A 15,219-nucleotide genomic window follows, 5' to 3' on the forward strand; every position below is an offset into this window, starting at 1 on the left:
TCATGTGCCAAGTCAGCTGTTTTTAATAAATGGTAAGCATATCATTTTGGAATAAAAAGCACTTCCCTTTTAAGGACCATGTGTTTCTTTTTATCTGCTCATATTTTTACTGCTTGATAGATTGACTTCTATATATTGCAACTATCAAGCCTTTCTATGCATGTTCTTTCAGCAATTTCTCTATATATATAACATATTGCCATCTGTCTTTAAAGTTGGAATGGAATGCATTCTTTGTATACAGTATGTTTAACGAGTATAAATAAACTTTTCAGTTGGTGCGTTGTGTATAAATATACAGTTGTCGATATAAATGCCAGGGGTATATTTTTTGTAAATGGATACATAACATTTCATGTAGTGGGGAAAACGCAGTCCATTTATAAACCTTAGGCCTCATGCACACTGAACATTTTTTCAGCTGCTTCTAGGGGCATCTGGTGTTTTTTTTAAACTCTCCTACATGTTAGTCTATGTGCCCATGCACAGTTTTAGCAGCATTTCATTATTATTATTATACAGGATTTATATAGCGCTGACAGTTTGCGCAGCGCTTTACAACAGTAGGACGGGACAGGAAGAATGACAGCAAAGTTTAGAGGCAGGGGAAAAAACCCTTTGCCAATGCATCCAGGAGCAGCAGAGAAAATTGGTTGACGTTTGTAAAAGCGTCTAAACATTAGGTGTGTTTAGCACTTGAGTATTAATTTATTTTAATGGCCAGAATAAAGTATTTTTTTGGTCAATAAAATGAATTAACTCCCAATTGCTTGATGCCGGTAAAGGCGGCTAAATTCGTTACACACTTTTACAGGCGTTGGGCTTTTTTTATTTGCTTAAATGTTGCTGCCAGGAAGAAATGCTCATTCATGGCATTTAACCACGTCAATATTGGGCACTTTCACCTCCTTCTTGCCTTGGCCAATTTTCAGAGCTGTCACACTTTGAATGACAATTTGCGTGATCATGCAACACTGTACCCATATGAAATTTTTATTATATTTTTTTCCCCCACAAATATAACTTTTTTTTGGTGGTATTAAATCACCATTGGCTTTTTTGCTAAACAAAAAAAAAACCTTTTGGGAAAAAAAACCTTTTTCTTAGTTTCTGTTATAAAATTTTTCAAACAAGTAATGTTTCTCCTTGACTGATATGCGCTGATGAGGCTGCACTGATTGGCACCGATGAGGCTGCACTAATATGCGGCACTGATAAGCACTGATAGCCGGAACTGATAGGCAGCACTGATAGGTGGCACTGATAGATGGCACTGATGAGGAGGCACTAATAGGCTGCACTGATGGGCACTGATTGGCAGCACTAATTGGCAGTACCGATGGGCACTGATAGGCAGCACTGATGGGCACTAATTGGCACTGTTGGGGCTGCACTGATAATCAGGACATTGACACTGATGATCAGTGCCCTGATTATTAGTGTAGATGTCCCCTGTCACATAGCTCTCCTTTCCTCAAGCTTGTTTACATTGTGATCAGCTGTGATTGGACACAGCTAATCACATGGTAAAGGGCCACTGTGTTTAGGCCTTTACCCCAATCTGTGATCAGCTTTGCATGAAGTTGGGCGTTCAGGGCCCCTGGTTTTGGCAGGATGTCCATGGATGCTTTCCCAGAATTGGACAACCATGCTGTTGCTGTCTTTTGGCTATAACACAGTCAAGAACTGGTTAAGATTAGTTTCCATTGGCCCCATAAATCTGTTGATTCTTTAAAGATTATGATCTGATAGCTTATTTAGCTTCAGTGTTTATTTTTCCATTATTAAGAAGTGGTATAATTTAAAGTGACAGTAAACATTATCAGGAAAGTCAAGTTGGCGGAAGCATAGTTTTAATGAAAGTTTGTTTCCTGTAACGCAATGGAGAAGGGACAGACAAATTAGGTGATGAGAGAATAATGCATTTTAAAGGCTGCTAGCTACCTCTACATCCTGTGATCAGGAGTGATGGGGATCTAATTATTTGTTAGATGTTTTTGCATAATCTGTTACAGTCTTGGCTATGTTATGGGGGTGCCCATGGGCCTATGCAATAATTATTTTAGTATTGTAGGCCCAAAATATACTCACTAGCTATAATGATGCTGCTATTATGGGAGGACCATGCTAAGGTCTACCAATCTACCAATAACTGGGGAAACTAAGTGGAAGCATCATACATTATATCACCTGAATGGGAGCCTTTACATCAAGTACAGGTAATCCAGTCCTGGCAGTTAGCGTGAGTTAATTTTTTTCATTTAGCCAATAGATAAAGTAAAACTAAAGGTAAACTATCCAATTTTTTTAGATTTGGTTAGAGTAGTGAGAGGGTTAAACCGCTTTCAGGTTTGTATTGCTGTCTGTGTCCCTGATAGAGGGATTCACACTCTAATTATCTTGATCACCAATGTTACCAGGAATAATACGTGAGGGTAAATTTTAATTCGTAAGTTGCCACCGAAACAGGAATAGAGGGGAAATCTTCCAATGGGGGACATTGGACAACTGTCTAGGCCCTTGTACACACAGTTGGACATTCCGACAACCAAATCCGTCGGATTTTGTCCGAAACTGTTGCATACACCTAGTCGGACAAAGTTGTCAGAAAATCCGATCGTACTTAACGTGATGACGTTATTTCGTTAGGACAAGATTACGTTCAGGCTAGTAGCCAATAGCTTTGGTCTCGTAATTTGATCTGAGCATGTGTGGCACTTTGTCCGATCGGAATTCTCTACACATGATCGGACAAAGTCCGATTGGATCATGTTGTCGGAAAATTTTATAGCCCAGCTGGAAAACTTGGTCCGTCGGATACTCCGACGGAAACAGTCCGATGGAGACCACACACAGTCGGATTATCCGACAACACGGTCCTATCGGACATTGTCCATCGGAATGTCCGACCGTGTGTACAAGGGCTAAAAGAGGATTTTCCTCACATTGGAAAGACATCCTCTCACTTGAGTTGAGTCTACGGGACAGGAAGAAGGGAAATATCCCTAATGAGACACAGATGTAAAAAAAAAAGAAAAAAATTACTTCAGTTATACCTCTCCCTATAGCCAATAAGAAAAGTGTGGGCTTCAGATGTACTTTAATAGTAGGCACAACCATCCCAGTTTACAGTATTATGAGTAGCTTGTTTTCAGGTTTGCATTGTTAAAACTACAGATAAGTTAGAAGACATACAAGAGATTATATACTGAGGGTATACAAACCCCACACATGACATATCAGTTGTATCAGTGATGAGAGCCCTGCTCAATGTCACCCACACCTGTCATGTCTCGTCATGGCTTATCTGCTCGGCACCATGCACACACAAACATATGACAGCTAATTGCTAGATAGCAACTTCAAATTTAAACTAAAGTTTATTTGTTTTAAATGCCTATATAAGAGAGAGATGACTCCCACAAATACCACACTTCAAACTATTTAAAACCTGTAAAGAAATGTCCTTTACCACTGAAATATGCATAAATAGTCATAGCACAATTGCTCACCAAAACATACTTTTTAGGAATTCCTCTGAAAAAAAGTTCAACGTTCTGAAGGACATATGGGTTGGTATAAGCTTTGCAGTGAGCTGCCTCTCTCTTGCCCTAGGAATACCCAAAAATAACCCCTTGAGTTCTGAGCTTGTGTATACACACATCTTTCCATGTACATGTACTAGCCCTTTATTACTCTCTCACTATGGGGAAGACTTAAAAAGTATATGTGTTACTGTAGGAAGTTAATACTATGGATCTAGAGAAGTGGTCTCCAAACTGTGGCCTTTTGCTTACTTTTATTCGACCCTTGGGCCACCATTTCATCCACTGGCACAAACAATGGAGCACAATCCCCCCCACCCCCCATCTGAGAGCAAAAAAAGGTGCACTATTCCTCCCAATGACCCCAATGACGACGTACAATTCCCCCGAATTACACCAACAATGGGGCCCAATGACACCAATGATGGGGCACAGTTCCTCCCAATGACCAATTATGCAGCAAAATTTCTCTCACTGACACCAAAGATGGGGCATTTTGTAATCTCATTTTTACTGGAACATTTTCTGAACGATGGTAAACTGGCCCTTTGTTTGGAAAGTTTGGAGACTCAAGATCTAGAGGAATGCTAATCAAATATTTCTTCAACACAAAAAACCCATGAGAGTGTATGTAGACTATAGGTGACAACAGCATGAAGTGAATGATTAATCAAACCAGTAGATGATTGTGTATTTGCATGCTGCGTTTAGCGGTGTTTTACCGCATTTTGACACGTTTGCATGTAGAAGCATTTGAAAAAAAAATATTTTTTTCAAAATAGCCAAAAATGAAAAACGATTGTAAACAAAACGCAGCTAAATGCCGGTACCACGTTTGGCTGCGTTTAGCAGCATTTATCGGCGCTTCGCGCCTGAAGCGTCAGAAGCTTCGGCGTCTGAACTAATTTTGTTGCCTTCAAAGAAAAGAATATAGATGCAACTGCCTAAAAACTACATTAAATGAACCTGTGTATATGTACACATAAGAGAACATTGAAAGAAGCAGCCAACTGCATCTGAATGTCCGTTTACCAGCAGCAGTGTACATGATGCCTTACAGACTCTTTTATATTTTTTTCTGTTGCCAATATTCCTAAGAGCAAAGCCTGCAGGGATAAGAGAGGTGGTATGTGGATACTTCCACCCGACAAGCACTCCAAGAGGGTGGAATTTTAGGAATCTTTTACCAACTGGCATTGCTAGACAAATAAGCAACATCCATGGCATCAGATGGGATTATGTTGCCCCAGGCATAAACAAAAAAATGTGATTAATGTTAATTTACCATTACTGACTTTTGTTCTCACATGGAAGAATGCTATGAGTACAAAAATAGCAAGTATTTAAAAGTGGTCCAAATGTATTTAATACCTATGTTTATGTCATCAACAGATTAGATGGTCTGTTAAAACCTTCATGCAATGCATCCTTTGGCCAGATGAGTGTCACTTTGTGATAAGCACATATCCCCAGGTCCTTGTATGCTGTTGCTGATTATAGTTTTTTTTTCTGATTATTTTACTGGAAATGAGCAATTTACTGGCAGCAACGAATAGCAGCCAATCACCTGGATTAACTGTAAAATATAGTAACTGGATGGATGGTCATAAAATGTCAGTGGCAGTTAAATTGCTACTCCAGTATACTTTCACTTTGTGACTTTCCAGGTCCCAGGAGCTAAGTAATTACACATAAGTGAAACATTCTAACTATGTAGTTTTATATACTTTGTATGGAAGAACTGTTATAAGCAATGATCTTGGTCTAAGTAATGCTCAAACCTTGCTTTTCACATTTGTTATATACTAGTTTAAACATAACTAAAAGTGACACCAAGTTACAATGTATTTATTCAAGGAAATACAATTAAAAGTATGCTTTTTTTGGTCATACATTTCACGGGAGTGCACTTACTTTTGCTCTCCTTTAAACCCAGAATCAGGCGATAGTGGGCAACCGATTATCAGTTGACATGGCAGAGCTGTTCCTGGCACTGACTAACAGCTGGATGCACCTCTCAGTGCATGGCTGAGAGCCGCAGACCGCCCCTCCCACTCCTTGCCCAGCACTCCAGCGATCGATGAAAGAGCAGAGAGAGGTGACTGCTCCTAGCAGACTGAGAACTGAGTGACCAGCGATCACGTGGTTGCTCAGTTCTCGGGCTGGGAATGCTGCCGCATAGAGGAAAGTGCGTATGTTTATTTTTTCATACACCCCAAACTTCTTTAAGCCCCGGTCACACTGAATCCAACTTTCACATGACTTCACTTGAAGTTGCACAATTTCAAAGCATCAAGTCAGTGTGACTTTAAGTGTGTTTTGGCTGACATCTGTGCGACTTCGTGCACAGATGTCTATGCAAATCTCATCTGAAATAGTACAGGAACCTTTTTTTCAAATCGATGCGGCATCTGCAAAGTTGTTGCACCTATTTGAACAGTTTCATTGCTGACAATAGGGTCTACCTTGTCATGTGATTTGGGCTTGTCAAATCACATGACAAGTTGCACTGGTGTGAATGGGGGCTAAATGTCTTTCTCAAAGCAACCAGTCAGATTTTTATTGTAATATTTCTGGTGCAGATCAGAAATGAAACGTCTGATTTGGTACTATGGTTGATATCTTTACTCTTCATGTCTTCTATTTTTTTCATTGGAGATCTCCAAACCTAAGCTGACTGTATTTGAAGTGTGCTCGTGCTTTAACCATTGGAGCTTAAGTTCAACCAAAATAAAAAACTGAAAAATCAGCACAAGGAACATACCGCATTTATCGGCGTATAACACACACTTTTTCCCCTTAAAATCAGGGGAAAATCGCGGGTGCGTGTTATACGCCGATCCTCCGTGATTTCTGGGCTCTGGGTGGCTTTCAGCCGGCCTCGGCCCTTCTCGCGGCTTTTGGCCGCCTTCGGTCGCCTTTGGCCCTTCTCGCGGCTTTCGGCGGCCTTCAGCCTTTCTCGGCGGCTTTCGGCCGCCTCCGGCCCTTCTCGGCAGCCAAAAACTGCCGAGAAGGGCCAAGAGTGGCCGAAAACCTCAGAGTACGGCTGAAGGCGGCCGAAAGCCGTTGAGTACGGCCTAAGGCGGTCGAAAGCCGAGAACTACTAAAAATAGAACCTAACACTGAGGGGACAACGATGCACAGGCTGCATGACAAGGCTGCAATGAGGACAGGCTACAATGAGGACAGGCTGCAATGAGGACAGACTGCAATGAGGACAGGCTGCATGACAAGGCTGCAATGAGGACAGGCTGCATGACAAGGCTGCAATGATGGACAGGCTGCATGACAAGGCTGCAAATGACACTGACAAGGCTTCAGATGGACACTGATAAGGCTGCATTGATGGGCATTTAAATGTAAGGTTTTTTTCCTTAAATTTCCCTCCTAAAAGTTTTTTTCCTTAAAATTCCCTCCTAAACTGTGTGCGTGTTATACGCCAATAAATACGGTAACTTAAATTCAGGATCTATGAATGGAGGATGAACGGATGATTGAAAGGATCCCATTTTATTTATAGAAGCTGTAGTTCATCTTCTGTGAATAGAGGAGCTGGGCGGAAAGGGTACGCATAGTCGGGCTTTCATGAGGAGAACCTATGATCGAATTTCAAATCTTTTAATGGATAAAACAAATTATTTTACCTATTTAATCGCTTGCCTGAAATTCAGTTCAGTTCATATAATAAGTCCATACCATTTGCCAGATATCATAACAGTTTAAAACTGAAATTCAGACAGCAAAAAATAAAAAAAGTTTCTAAATAGCCACAAAAGATATAAATCAACGTTGTGTGCACTAAACAGCTTTTTAACCCCACTTTTACTTTGCAGAAACAGTGGTGACATTATCATTGTGCTGTGCATAACCTGTTCAGAAAACCTGCAGAAAACGACAGGAGGGGGCGGATACAAGACTAGACACCCTGCACAAGCAGGGAGAAAGCAACAATGATAGTAAGGGCCGGTTCACACTGCGGCGCGAGGCGAGGCGACACGGCTCGCCTCGCCTCGCTCCCGCAAGTCGTCCCCATTGAGTACAATGGAACCGTTCTGAGAGGAGCGACTCGAGTCGCTCCGACTCAGAAAAAAGGTTCCTGTACTACTTCGGGGCGACTTCGGGGGCGACTTGCATTGACTTCTATGCAGAAGTCCTCTGCAAGTCGCCGCTGACCCCCCCTGCAAGTCGCGGCGAGGAAGTCGGAGACGCCTCGCCGCGGCTCGCAGTGTGAACCGGCCCTAAACTGCACAGAGGCAAAGTACAGGAATTGTTTCATTCTGGATGACTGCACAGATCTGGAGGAAATACACAAAGGAGACCAAAATTCAAATAATAATACACATGCCTCTTCTATTTAGACCATATTTGTTTAGCTCATATTTCTGCCTTAAAAATAATGTGAAATGCATGTTGTTGCTTATTTGCATTATGTTCGCCCCATGTGTCTACAATAACTTTAAAATTATCTGAAATTACAGAAAAGTCTACTTCAAATCAGAAAAAAATTAACTAAAAACATGTAGCTGATCTTTACATCTGAAATGTTCCTAAGACAACAGATAAATAAATCTTTTTAAACAAAAATCATGTCAAAAAGGCTTGGATCTTAAATCCTTCTATAATACATAACTGTTTGTTTGTGATTTCACTGCAGAAAGAATAGTTGTGTCACCCTATTACAGGAAGTGAAAAATCAATAGATCTGATGGCAGGATCAACAGGTAATAAAACAATGTTATAAGGGAAACACAGAGAAAGAAAACGGTTGTGTCAGTGCTGGTGACAGACTGTAAAGCTGAACACTGAAAATTAGACAAAATACATCCTTGCAGTGGGTCCCCTTGACCTGCATTGGTTAATGTTCATCTAGTGTGGGGTGCAGGGATAAGGTGTGTTCCTTAGCCTATCTCTCCGTCCAGCAGGTTTCTGCACTTTTCTTCTCTGCCCAAAACTCCAGGCTGTGAGCTACCCCTCTGCATCATTGTGTACAGTGCAGGGCTATTACCTGTGCATTGTACAAGGAGGAGGCAAGCATGCAATGGTGGCTGAGAGTGTCAGCACCAGTCCAATCGCATGCATGGAGAAAACATGTCAGAGATAGAAATAGGTTAAGTATTACTCTATAACCCTGCATCCCCCAGATTAAGTGGGGGGCTCCATTGAAAGAGTGTATTTTTTTTGTTTTATTTTGTTTTCCTTGGTCAGTAATGACATTCAGACAACTAGCATTTTCAAATTAGGAGGTCAGCAACGGCAACCTATATATACCCAGATTGCTGGCATGGGTAATATGATACAGTGGAACCTTGGATTACAAGCATAACCCATTCCTGGAAAATGCTTGTAATCCAAAGCACTCACATATCAAAGCAAACTTCCCCATAGAAGTCAATGGAAATGAAAATAATTAATTTCACATTGACTTCTATCGTATGCAGTACTGCATTTGGCCAGAGGTGGGAGTGTGGGGCACCGGAGAGACTCTTGGATGCACTCAGAAACCCTCAGAGAGGTTTGGAAACACAGAACAGAGTATTTCCGAGTGCATCCGAACGGCTCAGAGTGTCACCGATGCCCCTGCCACACTGGCCAAATGTGGCACTGCACACCGCAGAGGCTTGAATCCTACTCATTTTGCGAGACAACATTTGCAAACAGAATCTGGATTTTTTAAAGGCAATAGGTCGTATTACTCGCAATCTGAGGTATTACTGTAATTACTTTAGAATGTCCATTTTAATTCATAATAAGAAAGAAAAATTGTCACTGAATGTTTACACTTTGTTTGTTAATACTATGGTTATATAATCGTAAGCGTAGCATGCAAACATAACTCAACCAGATGTTGCAAACTATACCAGAATGATTATACTTAGTTGTATATTAGTGTCAGTCTTCTATTAGATCCATCAATTACCTCATTATGATGACATCACCCTCACATATTATCTTCTTTAATATTGTATGAATGTGGCATGTACTGACTGGGCCATACAACCCTGTTCTACACCTGTTGTACTCCAAGCAATGGATGTCAGTCAGTGTTTTTCTGACTTATTGTTCTACCCCTTGCTCCTAAACAATGATGTCAACTAAAAACATTAAACATATCCTTCACTTAGTACCTCATTACAAAACGTTAGATCAATGAAGCTGAGTGCAGTATTAAAATAGTACTTTTTAAAGGAGAAGTACAGCCAGAGCTCGTTTGGCTGTACTTCTCCTGTGGATCACGGGAGTGCAGTTTGTTCTGCACTCCTGTGACCCATTTTCAGCAGCCAGACGGCTGAACCCCGCTGTCGGCCGATGTCACAGAGCCGGTCCAGGCTGGGAAAAGATCGTGATCATATGGTCAGGATCCACCCAGAACCCTGGACCAGCACCTGGCTCTGCCTCTCAGCCAGCTGATGAGAGACCGGGCCAGCCGCTCGCACCCTCTCCACAGCCCAGCACTCCATTGAGTGTGGGGGAGGGGCAAAGCAGACAGCAGTGACTGATAGTCACCAGCTCTCTGCTCACGGAGCTCTGAGATCTAGGCGATCAGCGGTGTTTGATTGCTCGGTTTTCAGTCTTAAAGCCAGCGGGGAACAGATGCAGCATCAGACTGGTGCTGCATCCACCTAGGTAAGTATGATTCTTTTAAAAAAAAAAAAAACATCCCAAGTTGACTGCCTAAGGTGGCTCCCATGGAAGGAAGCAGCACTGAGGAGACACTGACTACATGGGCACTCTGGTAGAGAGAAAATCCACCGCTCCAGGCTAGATAGGGGTCCCAGGTGCAGGCTAATTGCACTAATCAAACCAAATGTAAAGGAACAGAAAAACTCTGGATAGCCGCACTCCAGATCAGGTAAAATAAGTAATGCCTTTATTGTTCCCACTCAAAAAATCTTCACATCATACAGATCACAACAGAAAACGGATAAGGAAAATAGAGCAAAAAATACTGACGCGTTTCAGGCTAAAATTAGCGCTTATTCATAGCTTTTGAGTGGGAACAATAAAGGCATTACTTATTTTACCTGATCGGGAGTGCGGCTATCCAGAGTTTTTCTGTTCCTTTACATGGGCACTCTGGTCTCAGGACTGTTTGGTAAGGCTGAGCAAGGTAAAACCCACAATGGTGGGTCACTGGGCTGACTGCCTATGTGTGTGTGGAAGCAAGAACACGCATGCACAGGCAGCATTATCATCGCTTAAGCTTACCAATGCACCTGGCAAATCTATCTTGTATAAATGCAGGCCTATTTTTCTTTGCTCTTGGATACTGAATACAGGAGCAAAGGAGCAAGTGAAGTAGACTTCCGGGGTCTGTGCTGAGTGGCTGGCCTGATGTATTCTGAACACAGGAGGTTGGGCGCCATGTAGAAAAGAATGTGTTGCATCATCTGAATGAATGCAAAGCATTCTCTGATTGGTTAAGGTGGAGAGGTAGGGAGCGATATTACACTCTCCATCTCATCTGATTAGAGAATGCAAATTATTCTCTGAAAGGCACCAGTGCCAGTCAGCCGACCTCCTGTGTTCAGAATATAGCCAGCCACTCAACACAGAACCCGGGAGCAAACAGAGATCACTGGAGTAGTGGTGTCTACTTCAGTAATTTACAGCTTCCAGGGGCATCAGCCAGATATGGCATATACTTAGTTACATTGGTCAAAGCTGGACTAATGTAACTATGTATACAATTTCCAAACCTGGAAATCGTTTTTAACCTCCCTGGTGGTATGATTCAGTCTGGTTTTAGGTGCTGAAAGAGGTACAATTATTTTGCATGGAGATTTGGCGTTTTATATTGTAGTCCGGTAATTCTTAGGAATAACGCTCTTAAATTTGTTCAAACCAGAGTCTAGTAGACATCCCGGGTATGATAAAGTTTATAATATAATAAATAATAATAAAAATTATTCAATAATGTAATTAAATCCTAAAACACTGAAAAAGGGACACTTTCTGGTTGCTATGGACAATCTCCAAATTTCAGGCAGAAAAAACAGTATTTATAATATAAAAGTGCATGCAGGGCACTGGACAGACCACTAGGGACAAAGGGGGTGTGTATTTTTTAATACAGTTCTGTAATCTGTAAGATTACAGTACTGTGTGTGTTTTGGGTCTTTTTACTTTTTTGAATTTGCCGCCGTTCTCCGCTCCCGTGCGCCGTAACGTCGCAGGGAACGGAGCTCGGTGGCACTCGGGCACTGTGTGAATCGAGTGGAGGACAGCTCGATCACACAGCGTGGAGGACATAGCTGGATTCAGGGGACAAGATAAGTAACTCTCCCTGTGTCCTCCCCTGTATCTAGCGATGCAATCCCGAGTCTGGCTCAGGGTTACCGCTCCTGTTAGTAAAATCCCAACCCGAGCCAGACTCGGGATTACCACTAGGGAGGTTAAAGGACTTTTACTTGCACTTGATTGAAAGATTGATGTGAACATGTCTTCATCGTATTCATGGTAGAATTAAAAAAAAAAATACTCTGCATACTCACCTAGATGGCTGCAGCATTGATCTGAGCTGCAGCTGTCCCACGCTGGCTCTACACCAAGACCTGAGCGATCAAAGACCACTGATCGTTCAGTTCTTCAGTCCACTCTGAGCACAGAGCAGTGACTGTCAGACACCGACTCTGTGCTCTGCCGCTCCAGTGCTCATTGGAGCACTGGGCTATGGAGGAGACAGGAACGGCTGGCTCAGGCTCTCAATGGTGCTGGGCCAGCTGCCAGTCAGGAATCTGGGCTGATCCCACCATTATTGTTGGGATCCCTGCAGAGCCTAGACTGGTTCTATATATATACAGTGTAAAATCTATATTCAGTCAGTACAGGCAGTGTATTTGATACAGACTAGTATATATATATATATCTATACTCTGAATTCAGCGTAGCCTATTATACAGTGCATTCGGCAGTGTACAGTTTCTAATACAGTGCAGATGGTGTACACAGTATACAATACAGTGTGTACAGTTTCAAATACACTTCAGGCGGCGTACACAGTATATATTACCGTGTAGCGCAGTGTTAAAAAAAATACCCATTATGTCTGGAAGGACATAAATAACAAGCATATACTTACCTCCACTGTGCAGCTCATTTGCACTGAGTGGCCCCCGAGTGGCCCCAATCCTCATCTCCTGGAGTCTCCCGACAGCTTTCGTGGCTCCTAGGAGAAGCGTTCTCCCAAGGGGGTTAACTTGCGGGCACGCTCCTGAGTCCAGCAGTCGGCATCCATAGACACCGAATGTAGGACTCGGCCCCACCCCCTGGCATCCGCATCATTGGATTTGATTGACAGCAGCAGGAGCCAATGACTGAGCCAAGAACCCTGGGCAAAGAGACAGCGTGTCCCTACCTGGTCAAGTTCCAGGGCTCAGGTAAGTAAAACGGGGCGGCTGGGGAGCCGGTCACTGCCAGGTGTTTTTTCACCTTAATGCATAGAATTAAGAAAAAAATGGCATGGGTTCCCCCTGTCCATACCAGGTCCTTTGGGGCCTTTGGGTCTGGTATGGATTTTGGGGGGAGGGGGCCATGCCATTTAAAAAAAAAATGTCATGGAGTTCACCTTAATATCCATACCAGACCCTAAGAGCCTTATATGGACTGGGAGGGGAAACCCACGCTTTTTTTTTTAAATGATTTTTTATGTATATTGCCGGGGTCTAGCAATACATTACAGCTGTGAGCAATTTTGGATGAAATGTTTTCCTTTAGAAATGTCATTTTGCTGCGGTACTTTTCTATACATGGGAAAAATGTGCTACTTTTCAGGCAGACTAAGGGGACCCCCCAGGCACAATATTTAAAGCGGTTGTATACTCATTTTTTTTTTACTTTTACCTACAGGAAAGCCTATAATAAGGCTTACCTGTAGGTAAAAAAAATATCTCCTAAACCTGTACGGTTTAGGAGATATTCCCCTCGGTAACTGCAGAGGCGCATGCGCACAAGAGGATTCTCGGCTGAAAGTCCAGCAGTGGCCGGACCCGGCCGGGATGAAATCTCCCGCGCGCATGCGCGGGAGTGACGATATCGCGGCTCCGACCACTCACAGCGCCGGAGCCGCGATACCCGGCGTGGATCGGGCCAAATGTCGGGGCCTCGTTCTAAGGTAAGTATTTCATAATAAGCTAGTATGCAGTGCATACTAGCTCATTATGCCTTTTGCTTTGCAGGTGGTAAAAAAAATAAATGAATTAGTGGGTTTACTACCGCTTTAAAGGAATATTTAATTTTTATTGGTTCACTTTTAGCATTAATAAAATCACTGCTCCTGAAAAAAACGGCCATTTTAAAACCTTTTTTTTGCTTTGATACATGTCCCCTGGGGCAGTATCTGGGATATGCAATATCTTGCATATATGCCTTTAAAATGAGGACTTTTGATTTTTCATATTCGTGTCCCATAGATTTTAACAGTGTTTGCATGTTCGCACACATTTTTTGTCTGTTCGCAAGTTCTGGTGCAAACAGAAGCGTGGGGGGGGGGGGGGGTTGGGGGGTGCTCGGCTCATCCCTACTGTTTGGGCACCACCAACTTCTTCAATCAAAAGCCTTTAGTGGGTTTTCCTCAGGGAAATGATAGGTAACCAAAATGTGTTTCCTTTGCCTACCTACAGTATAAACCTTCAACCACAGCACCTTACCAGTCATTACTATCTCATTATATATGTTATTATGTAATATATACATTATATTATACCTTTATAATATTGTCTTTGCTTGGCTTGCCTTTATACATATTCACTACCAGTTGGCTAATAATTGTCATTTTTTCAGTAACTTATTATGCCATTAGTTACAAGTTTGGGATATATAAGTGCGATACTAAAGTTCTGTATCCGCAAGTTTTTCTTATACTGATTCTGTCAAGGTACAAACACCCAATCTGATCCACATATGCATTTCTACATAAAAAAAGATCTGGCAGAATTAAACATATAAAAGACTTTTTAAATCATTATTTTACAGCTCCATCCTTTCTACAGAACGGAACACTCTAGTAATACATTCTGTTGCAGAATAAGTGATATGAACATTCAGAGAGAATCAAAGCTTTGCAATAAATTTGTGGTTCTGCGTTTGCTTTAAATAGTAATAATAATAATAAAAAACAGGTAACAACTGTTGCCTGTTAGTTTCCTGGGCTGAATAAACGACTACAACTCTTTGTATGGACTAATATATATATATATATATATATATATATATATATATATATATATATATATATATATATATATATATATATAATAGGAGATATAGAGGAGGCGAGTCATTGATTTACAGCAGGGCATAATTGTCATTGCGTTGTCATTGATTTACAGCAGGGCATAATTGCAGCTTCCAACAGACTGTGTGAGCATGTATAGATATATACACTAGTGGAAGATATGTAAGGCTAGAATTAATCTTTACTTTCACACAATATTCCCAGTGTGGGAAAACAAGCCCACTTATGAACTGCAGCCAGTGATCACAATGATAGAAATCTCAAGTACTGCCTCTTATATTCCGAATCTCTCCTAATTTTAGCCTTTCTAGAGGATCTACGTGTACCTAGGTGGTCAAACATAGTTGCTACTGCTCGTAACTTGTGTGTTGTGTATGTACTTCTATCACTGTTGGTGTAGGTGTTTATGTGCTGTGTGTGTATATATATATATATATATAT

General features: G+C 41.8%; 1 protein-coding gene across 6 annotated transcripts in view; it reads right to left on the reverse strand.

Annotated features, from left to right (window-relative positions):
• The window catches only part of FLNC (filamin C), an 80,291-nt gene that overhangs the window by 63,895 nt on the left and 1,177 nt on the right, over window positions 1-15,219 (reverse strand). The gene's annotated exons all lie outside the window — the stretch shown is intronic.

This window comes from Lithobates pipiens, unplaced genomic scaffold (assembly GCF_037356315.1).
Source record: "Lithobates pipiens isolate NorthernLeopardFrog02 unplaced genomic scaffold, aLitPip1_a1.2 Scaffold_8, whole genome shotgun sequence".
NCBI classification, from domain to species: domain Eukaryota; kingdom Metazoa; phylum Chordata; class Amphibia; order Anura; family Ranidae; genus Lithobates; species Lithobates pipiens.